General features: G+C 47.8%; 1 pseudogene; it reads right to left on the reverse strand.

Annotated features, from left to right (window-relative positions):
• Positions 1-14,376: 14,376 nt before the first annotated feature.
• LOC137467267 (zinc finger protein 436-like) overlaps positions 14,377-23,450 on the reverse strand; it is a 44,971-nt pseudogene continuing 35,897 nt past the window's right edge.

Here is a 23,450-nt window from a genome sequence, read left to right on the forward strand (position 1 = left end):
GTTCTTCCCCCAGGTTCTCTGCTTGCTGTATTGGGAACATGGTGCACTCCTGTCTCTTTTAGCAGCAGCATTACCCTGTGTCATTTCAGCAGGGGATGGTGCAATGCCACATGCAGAGTGGAAAGAGGGCTTTTGTCAACACTAGACTGAATATCCTCCAGGTGCTAAGAATTTCCTGAGTAAGCTGAAGCAAACACACATTAGTCAATGTTAAGTTCGAATCTCCCCAAGCACAAGAAGGAAAAAAACCCAAGCCTGAGACCAATGTGACTTTTACCAGAGAGAGTACAGAAGACAAATCCTTGGTGAGGAGTGAGTGGCACTTGAGTGTGCAGACACCACACTGCACCATCCAGGACTCTGGCACCCAACCCCAGCTTCAAGGTTCAGGGAGATGGTACACTTGCATCTTCCCTCCTTCAGCCTCATTTTTAATTGCAATTACTTTATGTACAGGAAGGTTGTTATTCACTAAGGCGGAATTCACCTCTTGGAAATTAAGCTAAACTTCAGGAATGAAACCTGGTCATGTGGACATGACCAGGAAATTGGTGAGGCACTCCTAGAGGGAAAAGTCTTTACAGAAACATTTAAGACATTTCCTGGCTCACCCTTTGCAAGTTGCATCACCTCCTAGCAGGAGCTCAGGCACTAGTTTTTACAGTACAGACGTTTTTTCTTCTCTAACTTTTAACACAGAAGAGGTGTTTTAATTTAAAAAGGTATTTGTCCAGAGCAAGTGTAGCAGAGATTAATCTCTCCATTCTTCAGAGCTGGCAGCACAGTCCCTCCAACAAACATGAGAGATGTGGGAACTATTTAAAGGAACGCTCAGCCAGCTGCATGCAGCACACTGCATGAAACAATATTCCTATCATTAAATACACCCCATGGAACATCCTTTCCTTGACATTACTGTTTAATGGCACAAGGTGATAGCCATCAAGTTACTGTATGAAATCCCAAAATATTCAAAACAGAGGGAAGGGACAAGGGGGTAAACCTATTAACTGTGACCTGTTAATGGGGCGTTGGCTTCTGCTCAGGTTCCAATAATCCATGGGCACAGGGGGTTCACTTTTTACCCCTTTAAGCTGGCACAGGTCAGAGAGACCATGCCCTCCTTCGTGGGTCACCAGGCTGCAGGTGCCAAATACTTTTTATTTTCTGGGCAAGCAGCAGGTCTCGAATCTGCACATGGCATACTCAAGACTGCTCAATGCATAATAAAGTACCTTCTTTTTGCAACCTCATCTCTCCCTTAGGCAAAGCATGGACAATTTTAAGGAGCAATTTTCAAATTTTTTCTCTCACTGCTGAGCTAGCACAGGCAATAGATCATCACTCCCATTTTCCTCCTTCCATCATGGCTTGTCAGTCACAATTAGAACCATTGCTCAGCTCCTGGATTGCTGCCTATGAACAAAGACAACTTTGAAAAACAAAAAAAAGTCAACTTCAAACCATCTGATCTCTTCTTTCATCCCTAGCCAACAGCAAACAACACTAAAACACAACAAATCCAGATGTTCATGCATTCAACAGAAATGATCAAAACATGTCACTGTCCTAATCCAAGTATTCAAAATGCAACAATCAAAATGAGGTATTAACAAGGGACAAAAGGATTTAGAGAGTACCCAGTGGTGTTCCTATCATTACCCAGAAATTATTTTTACAGTTATTGTGCTTTATGAAAGTTTTGTAACAGATCATTAATTTGACACAGAGCAGAAACTTCCCAAAAACAGTCCTAGTTTTTGAGCGGCACTAATCCAGCTGTACAATTTGTCAAAATTTTTTCCAAATTTATGAAAACAAATTCTTTACTATATTCCAGAAGATGAAAAACACCCTGCAGATGGAATGCTGGATATAATTCAGTCAGTAAAGACAGTCATGTTCATCAGAAATCAAAGGTATTAAATGAGGTTCAGCTTTGCACAGGATGTGCAGAAAAACATCACCTGCCTCATGGGAATTGTGTAGCTAACGCTCCACCCAAAAACACTTATAATTTGAACACAACATGACAACTTGCTTTTCACCACTTCCCACGAGCCTTCTGGCTGATGAGACTCTCCAGGATTTGCAGCAGAGACTGATGGCAATACCTGGCCATGGCTTAAGGTTGGCATTGGAGAGACACGTTGTAGTTTAACTTCTGTTTTAGAAAGAACATCCAAAGCTGGACTAGAGCTACTAGAACCTAACTTCTTAAACCAAAGCCGGACAAAGCTCTACTCGTGGTGCTCACACTGTGTCTGTGTTTCCACAGCAGGGGCATTAATTTCAGCAGTTGGTTCTGGTGGATGTTGGGTAGAAGGTCACAATTCAAGATTCAGCCCGTAGGTTGCTGTTCTCCTTCCCCTTCATCCTCATCAAAATTGGTTCATCCAGGTCTTAGACATGGTCTCCCAGTTCACAGAAAAATTTAGGAAAGAAACTGTCAGGAAAAGATCTCCTCCTATCCCAACAAACTGGTACTAACACCTGAGGGATATAAAAGCCATGACCACACATTAGTGATAACCGGCACATCTACAAATTCAAGATTGCAAATATTTACTATCTCGTTTCAAAATAAGGAGAGCACCCAAACAATGCCAAGGGAAAAGGGAAAGAAAACCCTTCCACAAGCTCCCTGAGAGCAATTGGTGTCACAAGGACTAAAATGTTGGGAAAACTTCTGTGTTGATGGGAAAACAACATCAGAGGTCAGAGATGCTCTGTATGCATGTCACTACCTGCAGCACCATTTCACTGCAGCTGACATGTCTAGAGAAAGGATTTCCAGCTGCCGATGTTTACTGAGCTGAAAAAGGTCAAAGAAATAGAAGTGACCTTTTCATGTGGGCCTGCTGGGTAAACATGAGGCATTGCTAGGCTTGAAAATGGATTAAAGGGGGCAGAAGGGGAGAAAAGCTCTTGAAAGAGCCTCCATGGATAACATCCAGCAGTGCTTCCCTGCTCCATCTAGTGAGATCTCAGCAGTCATATGGGCTTCACTTTGTTACATTTTCAGAGTAGGGGCTTTTGGCCAAGTGTCACATCTGACAGCATATAAAGACTGGAAAGCTCTCCTGCTCAGTCACCTAGGAAGGCAGACCCAAATGAGGCTGCAGGTGCACCCTGTGCTTTACTGCTATCACCACTTGAGAGACACAGAAACAATTGCATGAAATCTTGATTTCCCCATGGTCCTTCATTTGGGGAAAAGGCAGCACTTTGTCTCTTTAGGCCAGGGACAGAAGCTGCCTTAGCTTTGCACAGTCGGGATTTCAGCAGTGATCTCCTCTCACACCCCAGCTCTTCAGCAGTAAGAGCTAGCCAGGCCCTCGCTCTCACTTCAACACACAGCACCAAATTCTCTCTTCTGTCACTGCTACTAAGACCTCTTTAAAAAGTGTCAATAGAACAGGATTGCAAAGAGCTCTATTTACCAGACACACTGAACATGCATGATCCAACATCAGCATGCTGCTTCAGCAGCATGCACAGGAAACACTGAGCAACTCCAAAAAGCTCAAATTACATGAAGGCAAGCTTAGTCCAACCCTCAGTATTTAAAAAAAAAAATCTCAGACCAAGTGCTGAAACCATAGTGAAATTTGTAGAAGTACAACTACTCAACTTGCTCTGGTCATATCAGCACGAAGCTGCTCTTGTGAAGTCAGAAATAAAAATGGACAGCAGCCAACAATATGAAAGCTTCATAATTCCTTGGTTTTTAATATAGCAAAGTATTGTCTCAAAAAGCATATTTGTCCTAACTGCACCATTCTTCCATATCAAGTTAAAATTCAACATTTTGCTGACTTAAAAGCCTGCTGAGGCAAGTGACTATCACCATGTGAAATGGACATGAAAAGAAACAAGCAGGAAAAGAAATACAGCCTGACCAGTAACACATTTAGAACAGTCCTGCCATTTGAAGAGAACGTGTCATTTCAAAAGACAGAGCAGTATTTCCCTTTGTGTGCATTCTTTTTTTAATTTTACTTTTGTCCTAGAACATTCAAGTGCCTCTTGAATGTATTATTCAAACAGAAGCAATGATTAATTAATCAAAACTCCGTTGTATAGGGAGAAGAAAACTGGGCTCTTGTGCAACACCCGGCCAGATGCTCCAACTTAAAGGGAATCATAAGGGAGGATGTGTCAGCAAAAGTGCTTAATTATGCAGTAAAAAACAATGGAATTTCAGAGACAGCTTTAAGGGTTTTCGCAGCATCTCTTTTCAGTGCTTCTCTTCACCACATATAAACCATGTGCCCCTTTGCATATCCCATCTACCAGAGACACTGCAAAGAGTCTTGATCCAATCTCACGGAAACCGGCTCACACGGAACCACGAGCAGCTGGATTCAAAACTGACCAATGTCTCTAAATTATGCTGCTTTAAATGACAAGTGTCCCTGGTGAGAAGCTCAGTACTTCTTAGGTAAGGAAGATGGTCTGTGTAACAAACCAGGAATCAAATCTGGAGTTAAGAAGGCTCTTCTCTGCTTTTGGCTTTGTTGAGCTGTATAAGCCTGCTCAGTTCTTGGTGCTTCTCTTTCCTTTCCCACACTGCATCTTCTTAAAGCTGAGTATTCAGCCTGCAAAGAAAAAAGGAATTTAGAATTGTTTCAAATGCTTTAAATCATCCTAATATATTATCCTAATCCCATCTAGGACGGGTTTGAGCAGGGCTGTTTCAAAAAGGGAACAAATTTCTTTTCAGGTTTGTCATGGGCAGGAGAGGAATCAAAACCTGCAGTCCCTACAAAGAAAATGCAAACTGAGTATTAAGAGAAAAGTTCCTGACAGCAATAGCAATGATGTGTGAGAACAGGTTCCTGAAATTTTCTATTCTCAGTAGCCCAGACCTTCTGAAGCATAGGCTGGATACATTTCTGTCCCAAATAGTTCAGGTTGAGTTGCTCTGGCCACAGGGAAGAAATCAGCAATATAAGCTCTCATGATGTCTTCCAGCTCTACTTTTCTACAATTCCACATTTTTTTAATATCAGAAATTTAAAAGTTTCAAATCAGCATATCTTTTTCAAAGGACTGAGCTCTTCACTGTTTCCATTCATCAAAATATTTGTATTTGTCCTAATTCAACTACACATAAGAAATAGGTTCATCTTTTTTGTTTTTTTAGTGTTTTGCACAACATAACATTTTTGCTTCTGGTTAATACACCAAATCAGAAGCTACAGGAAAACATCAGCCCAAATAACTGATTTTTTTCCCCTGTCATTTAAAGCACAAACTAAGGTTTTAAGAGATTAAAAATAATGTAACAAAAATATGGAATGAAATAACTATTCACTACTCATCAGTCCTGGAGCTCAAAGACCACCAATTTTGTTTCCAACCAGTGTTATTTCTCTTGAGAATCACTATCTGAAACCCATAAGACAGAAAAAAAAAACCAAACCAAAACAAAAAAAACCCACCCAAAAAACCATAAAACAACACAAAAAAAAATACCCCCCAAAAAAACAAAACCAAAACCAAAAAAAGACCAGCTAGATGTACATGGACGGTGCACATGCATACAAAATCTCAAGGCAGAAAATGTGTCGTTTTGAAGATTCATATTTACTCACAATTCTTTATTGTCCCCTCAACTCCGTATTTCTTTCCCTATCCTACTGCATCCTTCTCAAGGTCACACTTTTCCACTTTCACAATCACATGCATTATCAAACTGCAATGTCATGACATGGTAAGGATGCAGACAGTAATGGCAGCAGACTCAAGAAGAGTTATCCACGAGGAAGAGTACACCACAGCAATTCTTCCTCAGCCACACAGTCAAACTTTCTGATTTGACTACCTAAACAGGCAATATGGGTTTTGCTTTTCCCAAGAAAACATATACCAGTATGCAGAACACAACCACCAAAAATTTAATGCCAAATTAATTACTCAAAAATATGCAATATGAGCAAAGACAAGTGCTTGCTGGATACTTCTCCTAGGTGAGAAGTAACTGGCAGATGCACCTGTCCATCCTGAATTTAAAGAAACCGCTCTGCTTAGGCCCCTTAGAACAATCAGTCTGTAAAAAAGTGAAGCCAATTACTCGTTGTTTGTTCTTTTTCTGAAAGCTGACAATTGCTAGGGGCAAAGCTCCATGATACACAGGTATCTGAACCCACTCTGCTTCAATTAGCCATTATGTCCAAATGGCCTCAGGTGAAACCAAGGGGCCTGAGGAGGCCCCTGGAAGGCAGGTAGCCCTTCTGCACAACTCTTGAGCTAATTAGCCCTTTCAAGAAACAGCAATAATTAGTGTAATTTGAGTCCCTTGCTACAAAGGGCACATTCCCTGCAGGTCCCTCTGCCTGGTGCTGCAGCAGGCAGACCTTGAAAGCTGGACAGCTGTGCTTCTGCCAGAGCTGGGTCTATAACATATTGATGCTAGCAAATCCTTCTCAAAAAATCATTTCCATGCTTACGTCTACTCCTTCTCCATTTTGTTGTTAAAGATTAATTTTTTTCAGACCTATGTCCCTGGGCTGTGGCTAGTTTCATTTTTAGCACTTACATTCACATGGATGATAAAAAATGGGTTGTTAATGGGTATACTATGGTGCAAAATGGGTTTGTTACATCATCTTTCTTTGATCAGTAATCGTTAATACTAGTTATGACAAAAAATAACCTACAGGTTTCCCTATCACCTGATTTTTTTTCATCTCACTGAATCAGAAATAACTGGGGAGCAGGTGCCAGCAAGACTGGTCCTATCATTGGTTGGGAACACTAATGTATCTTAATCCAGCTGGCCTAAACGCTTCCCAAAACATTGTGCACCATTAGCATCAGAGTCCAGACAACCCTCAAACTAATAAGGACAGTCCCAAGAAGCAGCTTGAGCTGATTTTCTTTGCCCTAGTCAGTATGTACAGCTCTTTTTACATTTGCTCAACCATTCTGTGAGGTGTATGACCAGGAGGTATCTGTCTCACTCCACTTTGTGAGCAGCTCAGGAAGGAAAAAAAAGAACAACTCACACACCTGTTTTCCCTTTTCCAATAGAGCAGAGCAGTTAAAAAGAATCAGCAATTAGCCATTATAAACCCAAGCCTTGCTTTCCACATTTGCACATCAAATGTGGTGATGAAGATGGTCACAGTAACAAGAAGACAGAGTGGCAGTGCTACAGATGCCCTGAGGAATTCAGTCCATGTTTGGCATCCTTTAAGGCAGATGAAAAAAATGAACTCTTGCTTTTTTCTTCACTGGCAATGGAACAAAGCTATTTAATTTTAGAACAAGAATCATCTCTTGTCTTTCTTCTAAGGACAAGCAAAGGAAGGTTGGAAAGCCACAAATCCACAGGCAAAGCCATGGCTGTGTCACTGCTCATCACCAAGGAGTGGGGACAGGTGACAGGTCTGGAGTTGAATCCACCTCCACCATGCCAGATATATCCCCAGCGTGATGGCACCCTCAGGCTTGCTCCCTTGGCCAACATGATCCTAAAACTGCCAGAACAGGCAGCCAGGGGGGAGCTTTGCTCTGGTTCACCCTTGACTTACTGCACACACATCAGTCAGTGAGGAATGACTTTGCACTCGAGTTCAGATTCCTGTTGAAACTCCTGCTTTGGACACAAACCCATGTAACTGTCTCCAGATGCAAGGGTCACAGCTGTACAGTCATGCTGCCAGATGTCTACCATGGCCAGTTACCAACCACTGACTGATTCTCTTCATTCAAGTGCCAGATCCCTCCTATTACAGCTCCTCTCCCCCTTGATGCCTTGCATCACAGCCAGCAGACTATCCTTCATCCTGAGGATCTAGGGTGCTCTTTGCCAGCTGCATCCAATCTTGCATCTATTCTTCATCTCCATTGCCACTACCAAATTATACTGTGAGATAGCTCTTCATGCAGATGAAGGCTGAATGTTAATTAACAGTGTTAATATCTGCCAATGTGTTTCCTTATCATCTCCACCAAGCTCTTTTACCAAGACATAATCAGCCTGTTTTACTTCTATCCTGGCTCTGATCCTCTGTCTGCATCTCTTGTTACCAGCCAGTGCTTCTACATCAGGTAAGTCCAAAATCCCCAATAGAACAAAACCAACACTCTTTCTCAAAAAGATCATGTTTCTCTCTTTGCATGAAATCTATCCAGCTATTTACATCTAAAAGAGTGAAATGTTCTTTTCCTTCTAGAGTGACTTTTGAGCCAGTCCTGGATCTTAAACCACTATTAAAACCTATTATTTGGATTGTACTGCCCCAATGCACAAACCTCACCTTCTCCCACATTTCCCCCTGCCTGCTCTTTCATTTCTCTAGGCCATGTCCCAAAAACTTAGCTTTCTAACACAATCATATTATTCTTCTCCAACAGCAACTTCCATTTGCTGCCCCATCCCTGTATTTTCCAATCAACATCTCAGCACACAGTTTTCCAGCCTTATCCTCCCCCAGTTTTACTAGGTCTTCCCTCATTCTCCACATTGCCCCACAAACAGAAAGGCTTCCTACCTGGTTAGAACACATTTCTACCCCAGTACTGGTTCTTCAGTGGTAGAAAACATTTCAGACCACAGTAGATTTTCTTTCAATTGAGATAGCTCAACATCAGCTTCTCAAAGCTTACCAACAACCAAGGCTCAGCTTCTCTGCTGCAAGAAACTCAGCAGACTACTTAAAGCTTCACAAACTTCTACAAAAGACCCTCAGCTCTCTACACATCCCTCATATCCCTTCCTGGTCATTAATCACTCCTTCCACCTGAGAGGGCAGGAAATTGCAGACAGATGGGTCCCTTTCAAGGGCCTCTTGACACCCTGAGAGCTTCCCTCATCTTCCTTCAAACTGCCTTCTTCTGCTTCTCCCCATACCCTAAAATCAGTGCTCATCTCCTGTGTTTGTGCCCATCTGTATCTTCTTCAAGCTTTTTTTTTTTTTTTTTTTTTTTTCTTCCTTTCAAAAGTTAATTGTCTAAATCACAAAAACCTTTACTTGGCTGAATGGAGTGCTCGCATAATCAATGGATCTGTAAACCCCGTGTTTCTGCTGCTCCTTATCGCCTGTTCACACCTTTAAAACAGCAGCAAACATCCACCCTACCTCCTCCCTGAGCGGGGCCACTGCAATCCCGTTATCTGACTCCTACATAAAGCACTCCAGAGCATTCCTTGAGACACCTTCTGCCTCCCAGGTCATGGCTGAAACAGTTCTTTAAACCAGGAATCAAACACTTCTCTTTAAAGCATTTCAGTGCTTGATAGAGAAACATCGTACATCGATTGCAATTAACAGGGAGGAGACATCTCCTTGCTCCACACGAAAACGTTGTCAGCTATTAACACCTTCAGGAGGCTCTGCTTGAGTGGAAATAGTGCACCTTGGGATCTGGGCTATCAATCTGCTCAGCAGGGGAAGGGGTCAGAGTGGTGAAAAAACAGCTATGTGGGCCTTCAAAACAGTTTCTCTTGCAATTCATTCTCCCCTTGAGTTTCTGTTCTAGTTAACAAATGGTGAAGCTGCCACACTTCTGATTTTCCACAGAGCTATCCTCAGTAAAAGCTGTCATGTCAATGTTTCCATGACATAGCCCTGGGGGCGGCGGGAGCGGGCTCGCCCGCTCCGACCCCGGGCTCGTCCTGCGGGGCAGCGGCGTCTCCCGTTCCCGAGCCTGCGCAGCCTGCTGGGCGTGCGGCGGCAGTGGGAGCCGCCGGAGCCGGGGCGCTGGCCGCTGTTCCGTCGGGCCCCGGCCCAGCAGGCGGGCAGCCCGCCCCGCTCCGCCCGGCGGGGGCGGTGCCCGCTGCGCGGCTCCGCGGCACGGCTCCGCCGCTCCTCGGGCCGTGCCGGGCTCCCTCGTGTCGGCCCGCGGTGCCGCGGCTCCGCACACCGCGTCTCTCTCTGCGCCCCATCCCTGCCCCGCGCCGGGGGCGGGGGGCGCCGCGCCGGGTCTGCGTTCCGCGCCGGCGCCTGTGTCCGCCGCGGTGCCCTCTGCCAGCGCTGCGGCGGGCGGCACCGCCGAGCTGCCGGCTGCTTCGGCCCCGCTCCCCCGCCTGCCGCGGGGGCTGAGGCTGCGGCGGGGCGCGGGGCTGTTTACCTTGAGCGCGGCTGCTGACGCGGCCGGCGGGAGACCGGTGGGTTCCCGTGGCCGCGGACCCTCCCCGTCGGCTTTGTGGACCCTCCCCGCCTGCCAGGTGACCGTGCGTCCGAGGCACCGCGGGCGGTTTTGGCAGGAGGTCCTGGATAAGGCTGAGGAGATGTGCGACTCTGCCTCCTCGCAGCGCCTGCAGGATCGCGGAGGAGGCTCCTCTGGCTCTGCTGCTGCTGCGGGGAGCGTGGTGTCAAGTGATGCTGCGCTGCCTCGCAGTCAGGCGGCTGCTGCTGTCCCTGTGGAGCCCACGGGACGGGACAAGGCAGGTGATGCGACCTTGCCAGGGGGTCCCCAGGCTTTCCCTGTGCTTAGGGGCGTTACTCACAGCACCCATCAGCCTTTATCGTTTAAGATGGTGAAAGAAATCCGTGACACCGTTGCCCAGCATGGTGTCGGGTCTGCTGAAGTTATGCGGACGATCCGAATGCTCCTTGCTGAGATGCTGACACCTTCCGACATCCGTTCTGTGGCACGTGCTCTTTTTGACTCTGTGCAGTTCGAGGTTTTTGAGGCCAAGTGGGCTCGTTTGGCGGCCAGCGCAGTGCAAAGGAATGCTATGCTCGGGCCGCAGGATCCCCTCGTGAGGATGACCTCATGCAACAAACTCTGTGATGTCACAGCCCAATCTGTGACCTCACAAAACCCACGCTGTGCTGTCACACAGCCCCTCTCTGACATCACAGCTGCTCTGTGCCTCCATGACACAGCCACAGAGGTGCTGCTGTCACAGATTGGGCTATGGCATCACAGAGTCTGTTGTGTGAGGTCATCGAGCAGCTAAGGCGTGATAGAGGGGACTGTGTGACATCACAGAGCAGGCTGTGACATCATGGCACGGCTGTATGACATCATAGAGCAGGCAGTGAGGTCAAAGTGTGTGCTGTGACATCACAGAGTGGCAGTATGACATCACAGGGAGGGTTTTGTGACATCAGAGAGTGGACTGTGACATCACAGAGTCGGGTATGAGGCCATAGAGCAGATTCTGCTGTCATGGAGGGTGGCTCTGTGACATCAGAGTGTGGGTTGTGACATCACCGGGTGGCTGTGTAACTTCATAGAGCAGGCTGTGACATCAAAGAACAAACAGTGAGATTGCAGGGTGACATGTCAGAGTCTTCTGTGAGATCACAGAGCAGCTGTCTGACATCACAGGGTGACATCTCAGAGTTGTCTCTGTGACATCGCAGGGGCTGTGTGACATCACAGGGGCTGTGTGAGGTCACTGGGGAGGTGACTCTGCCCCAGCCCCCCCTCCCAGTTCCCCCAGAGAATTCCAATGCTGCTCGTGCACAGCAGGGTCCCCTGTCCCCCCAGGTCCCCCCGCCCCCGGCGCCGCAGCCTCCCCCAGAGGATGTTCCACGAGATCGACCCCAGAGCCTGACACAGGGCCATGGGGGGCGGGACAGGGGACAGGGACCCCCGGCAGCGTGCTCGTATTCCCCAGGGCCACAGCCTGGCCCACGGCTCCTTCACCCTGTTGCCAACGAGGGCTTGAGAGCGCTGAAAAAATCCCCGGCAAGGGAGCAGCACAAACCAGATTTAATATTGAGCAACAGCACCACAAAGTTCCTTGGCAAGAGTCACTCTGCTCCTGACTGGACACTTCAGGCACACCAAGGAAACAAAGCAACAACAAAACCAAACAGAATCCAGGCAATCAAACCAGAAATGAACCAAGAACTGTCCCTGTGTGAGTGTGAGACACAAGGAAATGAGGGCAAGGATAAAAGGAATACAGGCCCAAGAGCATACAGAGCTCAAACTTAACAGAACTTGACTTATACCTTAACCTTAACTTCCACCTTCAACTTCACAATTTAGCAAAAGAGCAGCACTTTACAGTATTTAACCTAACTTATAACCTATGACTTTGCAATTTAACTGAGAAATAACATTTAACAATATTCAACCTGACTTATATTTTAAATGTAAAAACTTAGCAAAGAACAACTCTTAGCACAAATTAACTTATATTAGACCTTGTGATTTAACCTTACTGACAGGCCTGACTGGCTCAGCTATCCAAGGCACTCAGACCCCTCCGAGAGCAGCATTTCTGCCACATTTCCCGAGCACAGGCACTCCTGTGTGCACACAGACACAAAGAGTCAGTGCAAGGCACCTGTGAGAAATTCCCCTGAGGGCCGGGAAATGCTCCCTGCCGATGCTTTGGCATCTCCCCAGCGGGGGAAGGGTTGAGCCTGGAGGAGTGGGGGGATCGGCCCAGGCTCCCTCGTTGTTGGGGATCCCCGAGTGCAGCAAACGGGAGAGTTCCCGGCTCGGAGAGGCCCCACTCCGAGGGAGTCGCTGGCCCAGGAGAGCTCCAAGGGGCTCCTTTTGGAGCGCTGTCTGTAGGGCCCCAAGAGAGGGGCTTCAGTGCCAGCAATGTTTCATCCTGGCCGCACTTGGCATCCACAGCTTTCTTTGGCAGGGTGAGAACAGGGCTGTTGTGCCACCGAGGGAACAAAAACACTTCCCGGGGCTGCTCCTAAAGCAGCCAGGAGCTGGTTGGGCAGCAGCAGTGCCTGGAGCAGACAGTGTTTGTGATGAGCTCCAAGGAGCTGAGCCCAGGGGCTGTTGGCCAAGGCCGAGGCCCAGCGAGCATTTCTCAGCTGGCAGGGCGGCCGGAGAAGGTGGAGGCGGGGGAATAATTCACGCCCTCAGTGTGCTCCCAGTCGCTCCCACTATTTCCATGTCCGTGCCCCAAGTGCTGCTCCCAGCCCTGATCCGTGGGGATGGGAATGTCCCGCTCCCTTGCCGGGGCAGGGTCACACCTGAGCCAGGTGTGCAGGGCAGGCCCTTGCCCTGACCCCCAGCACTGTCCCAGCTGCAGGATCTGCTTCCCACCGGCCTCTTCCTCCTGCGGCCCCGAGCCCAGCTTGGTGCTGAACAAAGGGGCTGTGCCGGGGCCATCCCCCGGCGGGGGCTGCACACCCCCCTGCCCCCTCCCCAAATTCCCTCTGGGGGAGACGGAGCTGGGGCTGGAGCCCTGTGGGGAGGGACAAGGGGGTGACAATGGGATGGGGGGTGTCACACACGCTCTGGGGGGACACACACGGCCCCGGGGACCCCCCCATATCTTCTGCAGAGCCAGGACGATGAACCCCACCATGGAGCCACTGACCTCTGGCAGTATCTTGGGGGGTGGGGTCTGGTGGCAGCTTTGGGAGTCTGGGGGAGTCACAACCACCCAAAAACGCCCTCCCAGCCCCACAGCCACTCCCAGACTCCTCAAACCACCCCACAGCTCCCAGCCAGGACCCCCCCCCCCCAACTACTCCCTGCAAGATAAATGACCCCAAGAACCACCAAAACCCGTTTCCATCTCCCCCAGGACCCACCCAAATTCTCTGCAAGCCACACAGCCCTGTCAGGGACCCAAATCTCCCTCATAGACCCTGCCAAGCACCCTCCCAGCACCACAAATGCCCACAGGATTGACAGAAGCCCTTCCCAGTCCCCCCAGGAGCCCCTAAACTCCCACCTCCCATGGCACTGACCAGGAGAGGTTGGTGGACAGGAACATTTACAGCCAGGATCAGCTCGGACACTTCAGCAGTGATTTGGGCACTTTGGGGGAACATCCTGGATAGGGAGACCCAGGCCAGGCACTGGGACAGACAATTAGAATTCTTGGAGAACAGGCGGGCTCAGGTGGACACCTTTTGCCGGCACACCTATGAGATTGTGGACATTTCCCCTGCCTTTGATAGCTTCAGAACACCCAAATCCTCCCAAATATTCTATTGAACCAACCCCAAATTCACCCCCAAATCCAGGTAGATGGTGCAGCTTTAGATCTCTTTGCTCAATCTCTTTTTTTTCACCCCAGTTTTGGTTGTTTAGACAGGGTGAGGAAAGAAATTACTGAAATGGAAAAGACCTCCAAGATCATGCAGCACTGCTTGATGCCACCAGAAGAAATAACTGGACAGAGCGGTTGAGATTTTTTTGGGGTGTAAAGTCAACAAATTGCTTTCTGCCAGTGAATTTCCAGTTTAGATCAGAGTCCTGATGGATGTTCCTGCCCCTGTGTTCATCCAGGTGCCTATGGGGATCCAGGAGGACGTGGAGACCACCTTCCATGTGTCTTCTCAGCAGGGATCACTGGGAATGTGGGTCACCAGGGCTCTGACCAAAGTGGGTCCTCCCATGGGGGATGGAGTTGGAGCAGGGCACGAAGCTCTTCCCACAGCTGAGGCATTTGCAGGATTTCCCTTACCGGTGCCTCCGTTGGTGTTGGGTCAAGGTAGAGCTCCTAAAGAAACTCTTCCCACACTGGGGACACTCGTAGGGCCGCTCCCCAGTGTGGATCATTTGGTGGATGATAAGCTGGGACTTTTGGCTGAAGGTCATCCCACATTCCCCACACTTGTATTGTCTTTCCCCAGTGTGGATCCTCTGGTGACTGATCAAGGGGGACCTCTGGCTGAAGCTCTTCCTACATTCCCCACATTCATAGGGCTGTTCCCCAGTGTGGATCCTCTGGTGGCAGATCAAGTGGGATCTGCAGCTGAAGCTCATCCCCCATTCCCCACACTCGTAGGGCCTCTCCCAGGTGTGCATGCCTTGGTGGGTGACGAGGTGGGAGCTGCAGCTGAAGCCCTTCCCACACTCCCCACACTCCTAGGGCCATTCCCCGGTGTGGATCATCTGGTGCTGGATCAGCTGGGAGCTCTGCCTGAAGCTCTTCCCACACTCCAAGCACTTGTAGGGCTTCTCCCCATGGTGAACCTGCTCATGGCCCACCAGCTCCAAGCTCTGGCTGAAGCTCTGTCCACCTTCCTGGCACAGGATGCCAAGGCTTTTTGGGCTCCCAGGGTCCCTTCTCCCCTCCCTCTCTGCTTTGGGCTGCAGGGGCTCCAAGGAGTCCCCCCTGCCCCTCTCCAGGCTGTTGAGGGTCCCGCCAATGACGGCGCTCCCCCCTCTCTGGACTCCCCACTTTGTGCTCCTGGGGGACACAGGGCTCTGCTCCTCCAGGCTGCCTCTGCTGTCAGCTGCCACTGGGACCCCCCAGTGTCCCCCCAAGGGGCCTTTTCCGCTCGGCTTTGCAGTTCTTCATTCTCCAAACATCCCCCCAAAAAACCCAACCCAGGGACCCCCACAGGATATCTGGGCCGAGCTCCCCATCCCTGGTCACCCGTGGGATGAGGGGGTGATGGTGCCAGGGGGGCTGCAAATTCAGGGAGGGCTCTGCCTCGTGGTTCCTTTTCCTTTCCCTGATCCTCCTTTGTCCTTCCTCTTCCTCTTCCTCTTCGTCCCACTCCTCCTCTTCCATCCCTCCTCCTCCTCCCTAATCCCACCTCCTTCTCCTACTTCTATCCCTCCTGGCACTCCTCCTTCATCCCTGCCCTTCCCTCCCTCCTCCTCCTCCCCCAGGAGCAGCGACACCCTCGGTGCTCCGTTCCCACAGCCCTGGCAGCCCACGGCAGGAGCGGGGATGGAGCTGGGACAGGTCGGGATGGGCAGCGCGGGGCTCTCGGCTGCTCCCACCCGCTGGGGGCGGGGGGAACCCGGCCCGGGCAAAAGGAGAGGCAAACTGGGAAAACTGGGGGCTGCACATCCAAACTGGGCCTTGCTGGGGACCCTGCCAGGGGACTGCCAACCCTTGGGGCTCCTCTCGGGAGATCCGGGATGGGGGGAACGCAGAGAGGGCTGGGGGATCCCAGGAATGGCAGCACTGGGAGTGACTTTTTTGTACTGGGATCGTACTGGGATCATACTGGGAGCAGCTGGACCCATGCTGGGGCAGACTGCGGTCACACTGAGGGAGACTGGGATCATATTGGGATCATACTGGGATCACACTGGGTCAGAGTAGGAGCCTGCAGCAGGCAATTGAGACCATGCTGGCGCAAATAGGATACACTGGGAGTGACTGGGATCATTCTGAGTTTGACTGGGAGCAACTGTGAGCAACTGGGATCATGCTATGAGCAAGTGGGAGGAACTGGGAGTCACTGGGTGCATGCTGGGGGTGACTGGAAACAACTGGGCTTCTACTGGGATCAACTGGGATCATGCTGGAGGTGACAGGGATCATATTGGCAGTGAGTGCAACTACACTGAGGCTGAGTTGGAGTGGTTGTGAACAAATGGGATCATGCTGGAAGGAACTGGGAGTGACTGGGAGTATGCTGGAAGGAACTGGGCTACACTGGGAGAGACTGGGAGTGACTGGAACAAAAGTGAGGGTGAAAGGGAGCAACTGGAACCATGTGGGGCACAACTGGTTCATACTGGCAGTGACTGGGAGCACACTGGGCTCATCTCTAGCCCATACTGAGAAGGACTGGACTAATACTGGGAGTGTCTGAGACTGACTGGGAACACACCAGGCACATCATCCCCCATACTGGGTGTGACTGGGAGCACCTAGGAACACACTGGATGAAAGTGGGAGCAACAGGGACTGTGCTTGGTGCAAATTGTATTATAACGGGGAGTGACTGGGAGCAACTGGGCTCCTGCTGGGAGCAGCCCCTGGCGGCCCCAGGAGCCCCGCACCCCTTTCCCGGCCATGCCGCCCCTCCAGCCCCAGCACCCCCCATTGCCGGGGTGCCGGCACTGCCAGGGGTCCCCCCCTCTCGGGTTCCCCGCTGGGGCTTCTGGGGCTCTCCTCTCTCTGGGCTCCCGCTCAGGGCAGCCGCGGCTCTCCCGGGGCTCCCTAAAACCGGTGTGCCCCTGCCGCGGCTCTGCCGCCAGCGCCGCCTACCAGGACCCCCCTAAAACACCTCCCGGGCCCCCCCGATGTCTCCCCAAGAGCCAGCTGCGGCTCGGCTTTGGAGCCCTGCCAGCTCCAAACATCCCCCCAGAAAACCCCAAACCCAGGCAGCCCCGGGATATTTGGGTTGAGCTCCCCCTCCCCGGGCACCTGCGGGTATTACCGCGGGCGGTGAGGGAAGACAAGCACGCAACCAATACGATTGATAAGCAAGCTCCAGTTTATTCAAAGATCCAGTCAGTTTATATAGTCTTTTGCAAGCAATATGAGCAACAAGCTCTCCTTGGTCAATTCATAAAGGTTCATTGTTCTATGTTCTTCTACGTGCAGTTTCAGCTGTAGCTAAGTTTTTCATCTGCTAGCTTTTTACTTTGCTAAGTACATCTTGTTTTACATCCTGTTCTTGTACAACTCATATCTCAAGGATAGTCTGCCTTTTGCTATCTGTACATGCACAGTGTACTGTTCACAGGCCAGTGCTGTTTCCCAGGCCAGTTTCCCAGGCCAGAGCTCCTCCCGGGCACAGAGCTCAGGTCTGGGGTCTCAAACAGAGGATTGATGGAATAACTGTTCCATCAATCCATGACCCTGTTCCTGCAACCATTCCTCAACAATTCCCCCGTTTTTCTTTTGCGCAAGCATTGTTTGATTGGTAACTGATGAAGCAATTTGATGCATAACTCTCTGTAAGTAATCACAAATACATGGCAATAAACATACAAACAACAAAATCACTAAACCAACCATAATCAAATATTGATTGATAGAAAGAAACCATGGTCCCCGGCCCAATGATTTAAGCTAGTCATCTAATCCAAATCCATCTGCTTGTTGTAACTGAGTAGTAAGCCTATGCAATTCACTGATTTGTTTATGTATTGACTTTGAATGATCAGACAAATTCATGCAACACATACCTTCAAAATCTTCACAACCATGTCTCTGGGCCAATAGTAAAAAGTCAATAGCAGCACAATTTTGTAAAGTAGCATGCCTAACAGAGTCAACATCTAGCAAAAGATTAGACAATGCAGCAGATGTAGCATTAGTCTGTTTGGCAAGCCAGCAACCTAATCTGTTCAGTGTAGCTTGTGCCTTAGCTGCTGCAGCACCAGGAACAAAAAGAGAAGCAGTTATAATTGCTCCTGGGGACTAAAACTTTATATCATCTCTGCAGTCGCTCTGAAATGCATGGGTCAACCTTTTTTGTCTATGATGTTGGGATACTTTTAATATCATAGACATATTTGGTGTCAATAAAGACAGTCGTCCAATAGTGCAGGGACCTCCTTTAAGTCTAGAAGGAATACCAGACCAAGCACGATCTCCACAAATGAGAAAATACCCAGTAGGTAGCTGCAGTGGAGATGTAGAGGAAACTGAGACATGTGCTGAAGTGTAGTTACACCAATAAGAGGAATTTCTATATATTGGAAGGCTGGAATTTGCTGAAATTGAATACCTGCTGTTGAGATTCTGTTGCTGTACACTAGCCCAATTAAAAATAATGCATGCATCAGCCTTCACTGATCCCAAAAGCTCTAACTCTTGTGGCTCAAGAGGAGCAAGAGGAAGGTAAGGAACCCAAGAATCCCAGTTATCCACATTATATTGAGGCTGTGTTACCTTACAGGTTGATATCTTCTGAGGGCAAGGCCAATTTTCGACAGGTACCCCTACTAAACAGGTAGAAAATGGATTTCCAGGTGAAGATAAAGACAGACAGATAGTACTCTGATTTGTCAAATTAGCCAAAGTGACCCATATGTTTGTTTTCGGTTGTGTAGGAGCCCAAGCATCAGCATACAGCAAAATTGACAATAGCAAAATCAAAGGTATCATTCTGTCTAGAAATAGTGTCCTCCTTCTAGGTTATATTTAGTCCAAAGAATATTAGTCTTTAAAACATTATTTAGTTCTTGACAAATAGGCTCAAGCCGTAGTCGTCTTCGGTGGAGCCTTCGTTCATCGGTGGAGGTGTCAGTGGTGGCTGTGGAGGTGCTGGCGGTGGCCGTGTTGTAGCTGGACGTGTCCACTTGCTAGGAACCCACAAGGGACCTGTAGGTGTGGATACACACATATGACCTCTACCCATGTAATTTACAGGTGCTGGTCCTGACCAAATCCTTGTAGCAGGATGCCTATACATTACAGTTATTGATTTTTCTGTATCATTTTGTTTTGCAAGTGTTCCATGTACAAATGCAGGGGGCATATCATGAACACCAAATATACAAAGATGATTTAAAGTGAATAATGCTTTTGCCAATCTCTCCTGTGGATCAGTAATTGTTTTAAATTCTGCAAGGTATTGTTTTAAAGTTTGATTTGCCCTTTCTACAATGGCTTGACCTGTAGGGGAGTGTGGTATACCTGTAACATGCTTAACACCCCATAATTGCAAAAAGCAATTAACTTTCTTCTCTACATATGCAGGTCCATTATCTGTTTTGATAACTTCAGGTACCCCTAAAATAGCAAAACACAGTGTTAAATGTCGAATGACATGAACTGCTTTTTCTCCAGCTTGTGGCGAAGCCCAAATGAAATGACTGTAAGTATCAATAACTACATGGACATAACTAAGCGCCCAAATTCAATTACATGAGTCACATCCATTTGCCACAATTCATTCGGGCCTAAACCTCGAGCATTTACCCCCAGGCCGAGACCCGGTCCATTGTGATGACTGCAGTCTGGACATGCTCTGACAATTCCTCGAGCTGCTTCTATTGTAATATCAAAGCAACGCTGTAGCCCTTTTGCATTTTGATGAAACGAGGCATGGGCATTGCATGCTTTTGTGAAATTGTCCATAGGTACAGTTATTGACACCAGTCTATCAGCACGAGCATTACCTTCTCCTAATCCTTCCACCCACTTAGGACTCCTGATGTGAAAAATAGCATATGGAGCAGATCTTTGTCGTATTGCAGACTGCAACTGTGCGAAAAGTGCATTCAAGCGCTGATTTTGCACTTCTCGCAACAGTGCATCCTCAATACGCTGCGTTACCCCAACTGCATACAAAGAATCAGACACAACATTTATAGGATCATGCATCCATCGACAAAATGCACACACAATTGCTGAAAGTTCCAATGTCTGTAGAGTATCTGATTCCTGACCCTCTGTTATGACATGATTCCATTGTCCCTGTTCATTCCAGGTAAGAGCAGCTTTTCGAGATTTGTGACCTGCATCTGTAAACACAGTAACAGCATTAATCAACAGTGTTTCACAATATTTTGGCCGTAACAGCCAATTTTTTGAGGAGACCCAACGTAAAACAGGTGAAGACAGCGGTGACAATTGAATTTCAGCATTAGAGTCTAAAATGCTAGTTTGTAATTCAGAAGAATGTTGTAAAAACCAGTCTAAATCAGCCTGTTTTATCGGAACAAAAATTCTTTGTGGCTCTTCCCCTGTAATCTGTACCACCCTTTTCCGGCTTTTTCGAATCAAGAGTGCAGGTGCCTCCACACGTGGTTGAATAGAATTACAAGGCTGTAAAGGTCCAAACACCCATTCTAACACCTTTGTATCCTGCTGTTTTCCTCTTTTGTTTTTTAGCTGTTGAGTGAGAGCACCCATAAGGTGTTTTGGATGAGACAGAATAGTAATGTCTATAGGTAAGTCAGGATTTCTACGATCAACAGCTCTTTGGGCCACAGTATCAGCAATATTTGCCACAACTGCATGCTGCCTATCAGTCAATTGAATAGGTGCAGCGGGATCTGTACCTTTTAGCAATGGTTTTAATTCATCAAGTTCATCATTTGAAATACCAACAACTGGACGGAGCCACTGAATGTCACCTATGAATCGCTGCATATCATGCAGAGTGTGCAAATCAAGTTGCAGAGCAACCTTTTGTGGCTGAATGTGCATATCAGAAATTACCCAGCCCAAATATTTCCAGGGTGCAGAATGCTGAATTTTTTCTGGGGCAACACATAAATTGTGATTATGTAGCTGTGTGAAAATAAAGGCCTCTTGCTGAGTAGTAAATGGAGCTTCCTGTGCAAACAAAATGTCATCCATATAATGATATATCATCATATTAGGACAAGCAGTTCGAATGGGCAGTAAGGCGGCATCCACAAACAACTGACACAATGTAGGACTGTTGCGCATCCCTTGAGGAAGGGTCACCCATTCATACCGACTTACAGGTGCCTCACGATTCAGGGAAGGTAATGTAAATGCAAATAGTTTAGTATCATTTGGATGGATGTTAATTGTAAAGAAACAGTCCTTTAAATCAACGATAAGGAGGTTCCAACCCTCAGGTAACATGGCTGGATTGGGGAGGCCTGGCTGTAGTGCCCCCATTGCCTCCATTTGGGCATTGACTGCACATAAATCATGAAGCAAACGAAATTTACCAGATTTCTTTTTGATTACAAATATTGGAGTGTTCCATGGACTAGTAGAAGGTTTAGTGTGCCCCTGATTCAGTTGTTCATTAACCAGAACATGTGCTTGTTGCAGGCTTTCTCTTTTTAGCGGCCACTGCTCGATCCATACTGGATCATCAGATTTCCAGGTTAAGGGGATCGGGAAAGCCCAAGTAGTGACCGCTACTAAAAACGATCTTTTGTCACCAGGCGAGCTCCTAACTGCATAAGGATATCTCTGCCAAATAATGTTTCAACTTTAGGTGGTAATGGCATAACAGTAAGAAATTGTACACAAGTGCGACCATCTAGTAATAAACAATTTTTGTCCTTACTGCGGCAAACTGAAGCAGACCCCCCTACCCCCTCAACTCCAGCAATCATAGGAGAAAGTGACCAAGAGGTAGGCAAACAGTCCTTGCTGATGATAGTGATAGCTGCTCCAGTATCGAGGAGTGCCATTAGCTGCAGCTTTTGATGACCATTCTCCAAAAAATAACAGGAGCTTTGGGCCGCTCCTCCATGGGAAGACAAAGAAGTGCCATACCTCCTGTAGATCCAAATCCTGCCGACCCCCATTGCTGCTGTATGGTGGTCGAGGCAGCTTCTGTCAACTGTAATGTAGGCACTAGCGGAGCGATTTTACTGCCCTTAGAAATAAACAAAGAAGGATAAAATATCAGAGCAACAATAAGAATTTCACCTGTAAAATCAGCATCAATAACACCAGGTAACACAAAAAGACCCTTCAAACCAGTAGATGATCGACCTGAAAGAAGAGCACCACAAGGTTTATCTTTGCGCATTACCGGTCCCTTGATCCCAGTAGGGATTTTTACAGGCTTTTGATCAATCAGGGTAATGTTTATTGTGGTTGCCAGGTCCAGGCTGAAGCTCCCTCTTGTGTCTGGCTGGAGAGAGCTGGCTGGTTGCAGCTGTCTGGAGCACACCATACGGGAGCCGCCGTTGGGATCTTCGCGCCGCGGCCCTTCGCGCTCCGATTCGCGTTTCCCAATCGTCTACAAACTTCAGTAGAATGAGAGTTCACAGAACATTTGTTACACCATACTGTCCCTTCTCTGCAGTTGCGACAAAAATGTCCCATTTTCCACACCGGTAACATCTTATACGAGGTTGTTGCTTGAACTTATTTGCTGATTGTAATGGAGTCAGAGAAGCAAAGGCTTGTGTTTGGGCTTGCACCAAATCTTTCCCTATATCCCTGAGTGCTTCTACTAACATTGCCTGAGAACCTGCAGGAACCCTCGACATTCTTTCTAACATTTCCTCCACTGTTGCATCAGTGCTCATTGTGTTAAGAATACTTCTAGTGGAGGCATTACAATTTTCCAAAACACACTGTCTTAATAGGGCTTCCTTCATAAAGTCCTGTACATCAGCTAAATTGATAGCCTCAGTCACCCGATCCACAAAGGAAGTAAAAAACTCATCTCTGCCTTGCTTAATAGACATATAAGAAGGAGATACTGGTTTTATCTTAACCCTGGAGAGTGCTTCTTTAGCTAATCGCATAGCAGCCTTTAATACTTCAGCCCCTACCTGTGCCTGCATTTCAATTGTAGTGAACTGCCCAATACCCATTAATTGCTCAACAACAGTTACCCCAAATAAAGGGTCATTCCGTTGTCGTGGAGTTTCAGCAAAACGATTACATAATTCATGCAAATGAGCCTGCCACAGCATCAACTGAGACTGCGTCATAATCATTCTCATGATACCCTTAATATCTTCTGGAAGAAGCAAACCTGAGCTCCATATGTAATTAAGCATTTGCTTTGCAGGTTCCCTGTGTATTCCACATTCATTAACTGTGGCTCTCAATTGTGAAAGCAATTTCCAATCCACAGGATGATAATTGCCTGTCTGACCCCCTCCTGCATTTGGTGTATAAACAACAGGAAAAGCTTGGCAATCTATGTCAGAAATAGCAGAACACGTCATAATCCTTATTATTTATTGCTTCTTTTTGGATAGTTAACCAATCTATTCTGTGTATTACTGGTAAATTTTTAGGATGTTCTTGCTTAAAAGAATCACCAGCAGATGTCATTAAAACTTTTTTGTGATTGTTCTGAACAGTTTCATCCTGTAGCTGCTCTCTGTCACCCTCTGGGATTTTTTCATTATTTATTATTGTTCATTTCCAGGGAGAGGATCTGTGGATG

This window comes from Anomalospiza imberbis, unplaced genomic scaffold (assembly GCF_031753505.1).
Source record: "Anomalospiza imberbis isolate Cuckoo-Finch-1a 21T00152 unplaced genomic scaffold, ASM3175350v1 scaffold_56, whole genome shotgun sequence".
Taxonomy (NCBI): domain Eukaryota; kingdom Metazoa; phylum Chordata; class Aves; order Passeriformes; family Viduidae; genus Anomalospiza; species Anomalospiza imberbis.